Raw genomic sequence first — 4,092 nt, 5'->3', positions numbered from 1 at the left:
ATAACATTCAATATCAAAAATATGCAAAAATGCAGAAAATCAGACAGGGGGCAAATACTTTTTCAAGGCACTGTATATACACAGATATAGATAGATATATAATTATTATTATTATTTTTTTTAAAGACCCTGGACATGACATTGTCCTGGACGTTGTGTTTGTTGCGTCTTTTTAAGTATTCTGTATATTGTGAGGGTACGGGGCACACCTTTAGTGTGTGTGTGTGTGTTTGTCTGTAGCAGGACCCCCCCCCCCCCGAGGCTATAAGTGTGTGTGTGTGTGGGGGGGGGGCGAGCCACGAGCAGGAGAACGCGTGTAGATTTGGCTGGAGTGAGGCTGTGAGGGACAGACCTAAAGGCTGAGAGTGCGTGCCTATCTGTGAGGTGGTGAAGAGCCCAGAGTGAGTCAGAAGAACAGAGAACGAAAACGAGCGAGTGAGAGTGTTCGAGGAAAGAAAGAGTGAAGGAAAGTGAGAGGAAGAGCAGAGAGAGCGAGGGAGTTATCTTAATTTATTGATCTGGCATGACGCCTGACCTAAACAGAAATTCGCTGTTATTTTATTTAGTGCGGTAATTAAAAGCAGCAAATTTGGAATTCCAGGCAGTTTGCCAGGCGGTCTGCTCTTACAGCACGGGATTCATGTCCTTGCAACAACTGGGTTTTTAAAATACAGGCCCTGGGTATCAGCGATAACTGTGTTTAAATGAGAGGGCTGTTTAGAAACTACACTAGTGCTTTCAAAGACTAACAGCCATGCCTTTTGACAAACATCCATTATTCAGACAACAGGATTTTTTTTTTTCTTTTTCAGTGGGAGGGATGACTTAATTAAAAAGAGCCACTCTCTCTTGGGAGAAGCAAGTACATTACTCCTCCACCCTCTCCTGCTCTCACCAGCATCAATGCTGGCTGCAGCTCTCTGGCATTTTAATATACAGCCACTGAAGGTATTGGCTGAAGCCCTGCCATCTCCACTCAGCTTGGCAGTTTAATTGCTTTTTTTGACCAATGGACCACTGTCTTTGTTGCTTCTGTATTGAAAAGATGTTTCATTGCTCTGTTTATATTCTGGGTGACTCGCGTATTTCAACACAAAATGCACCTGTCGCCATATTATGCATCCTGCATGGTCAGATCAGTTAACCACCTAAAACAAGCAAAGTATGAGCTTTATTTCCTCCATATTGCATATTCAAAAAACACTTCAGCAGACGTGTGTGGAGTGATTTTACACACTTTGAAATCAGGATTTGTTCACCAAAATTTTATATATATTTTAAGCATATGAGTGAATATCCAAGATAATAAAACACCCCTATTAATGTGTAATACTAGTTCCAGAGTACAACCTGCAAGATATGACATCATAACACCAGAAGCCACCCCACAAGTGACATATAAACTTGCAGTACAGCTCACCTGCACAAACTCAAATTGTAATAAATGGAATCACAGTTGCCTTTGCTTGGAGGATAAGGCTTCACAACAGGTGGCAGAAGTGCACATGAAAATTTTTTCCTGAGAATTCATAGTATGCGGTGGGTCTTTGTGAAGTGTTGCTTGAGGCTGCCCTGATGGAGCATGGCTGGGGTTAACTGCCGGAATTGCAGCTCCTGGGCAGAACTGAGAGTGTGTCACTGCGTGCCCGCTCCTCTCCACCTCCCCTGAATGTCACAGCTTTCTGTCTGTACTCGCTAATAAGAGCAGAGTCGTGCCTGAGGGGCTTCTGGTAATGATTACACTTTGAGGGTCACATCGCCCGCGCTAACTGCCTAATTTCTTGCTACTGTACTCGCACTTGGCATGCAATCACCGCACGTTACTCTCAGAGTGCCACTTCCTCTGAAATAACAGCTGTAATAAAATTGCTGGCTGGAGTCAGGAGTGTTGCAGTACTTTTAAAGCTGCAGTAACTCGCACAGATCTTTTCTGCTTGCTTTACGAGGTCAGTTTTAAACGACAAAAATAAATAAATAAAGTCAGATATGAAAGTGTCAGAGTAAAGTTTCCAATGTTTAAAATAAAATATAAATGTTACTAAAATCAATAAGAAACGAAATGGTCAATCTGAGTTCATTGTGTCGTTCTGAAGCAACAGTCTTCCATTCACTATGGAGTGAGAGTGTAATTGATGTTGTTTCGTTTCTTTAATAGCTCTTATTTGAAATTAAGCTGTTAATGATACACTCAGGCAGGGATTGAGGCTGGTGTACACAGAGCCACAGACCTGGTACTGTAGACTCAGATGCCAGGGCATTGTCTGTAGTGTGCTATTCGAATACAAATCAAACTGCCTAATGCAACTAAGCTGTAGTGTGTGCAATAAAAAAGGATACAGAAACTTTATAGCAACATATATTTAACAATTTTTTGTAGACAGCAGATTGAGACAAGCCATCTTCTGCATCTGTAATAGCATACTATATATTCTGCAGCAGTTTACAGCATGTTGTTTTATTAAATTAAATTAAATTAAAACATGGCCTTCGCCAATTCTACTTCCCTTCTGCTCATATTTCAAAGGGGAGAGACATTGGCTGATGTTAAACATATGCTGCCATTCATCAAAAAAAAAAAAAAAAAGGTTAGAGCCACAACAAAACGTACTTAATCTGCCCACTCCTTGCAGTTAGGCTGAGTGTGCAACTTCTGACATGCTGGATATGAGGGAACAGGGAGTAAATCTTTCTACATACAGTAGACAGGCTGATGAAATTATAACAGAACATAAATCCAGCAAATACAGAAATGAGATTCCCAGGAGAACCAGACTACAGGGACTAACTCGCTGTGTGAACCTGAAGAAATCCCAACCTCTTACCCAGTGTCTCCAGCTCCCACGCTCAGTTCAACGTGCTTTTCTGCAGCCCCCGGCATGGGAAGCAGAATAACCCCTGCAATCAGGAAAGGTGAAACGGTGCATTTTTATTGTAGGTCTTGCATGTGCAGTTTTGAGAGACACACGTTATAGTAAACTTGTATTTCCTGCACTTCCTCTGTCGTTTCACCACAGCAACGTCAAAGCATGCCCGGCACTAGAAGCAGCTGGCTGGGTAATGACAGGATAGAGGAATTTGCATGCCCTGCACTAGAAGCAGCTGGCTGAGCAAACCAAAAGCAAAACTAAAGCAAAGATTTGAACTACAAGGACACGGGATGGGTTTCATAGGTTTGAGATCATCCTGCAAGAGATTCAAGACTCAAGAATGCAGAATGGACAGAATACAATTGGTTATTTTTTGCCTAGGGGGTGGGATTCCCAGTTCAAAGCACTTTATCATCCTAGACTTTCAGTTCCCAAGAAATTACTAAACTCCCTCCAGGCTGCTGATATAAAAAAAAGGCAGTCGAGTGAAAAATGCACATTTCCCTGGCCTGTGGTGCAATGGAACATAAAAGAGTGCATGCAGATTTGAAATTGTTTTAATTAAAAATGTAATTGTTCTTATATAGAACTCTGTGGTAGATAATTTAGGAAAATTGCAGCAAGGGAAATATGGGCAGTCATAATACTCAAGCAGCCGTTATCATCATCATCATCCTTGTGAAATGCCTGAAGAGATTGTTTCACTATTCATCCAAAAGCAATCAGAAAATGAATAGTTTTGCATCATCATGCTCTGGCAGCCCCCAAAACTGAAGTAGTCAGTGCAGGTCTGCACATGGACCTTGTCCTCACTCAATCAGCACAGCGTGTTATTAGACACACACTCGTGGCTGACCTGTGTGGAACAGAAGCTGGGTTTGGATCCCTGAAGAGAACGCAGCACACACAGCAATGGTTTATACTTCCCTTTTAATACATTACTGTACTTTGAAAGAAAAGCCAATACAAAGAGAAGCAGAGATGAAATCTACAAAGAAATCATTGAATGTTCCTATAGGACACCTCCATACGGGACCACCTATAGTATAGCTGTGGACCCTATCCTGCACAGTACACAATGGCTGTATGTAATTTATATGGATTACTACAGGGTTACTGTAGGACACTTTGTCCTACTTTGACACACTGCACAATCCAATGGAAGAGCATGCCATAAGAATTTTAAAGGATTTCTCTTTTGTTTCTGTGCAAGTGCAATCTCTTA

Source organism: Polyodon spathula, chromosome 11 (genome assembly GCF_017654505.1).
Source record: "Polyodon spathula isolate WHYD16114869_AA chromosome 11, ASM1765450v1, whole genome shotgun sequence".
Classification (NCBI taxonomy): domain Eukaryota; kingdom Metazoa; phylum Chordata; class Actinopteri; order Acipenseriformes; family Polyodontidae; genus Polyodon; species Polyodon spathula.
The sequence above is the reverse complement of the archived record's forward strand: the minus strand, read 5'-3'. Positions refer to the sequence as shown.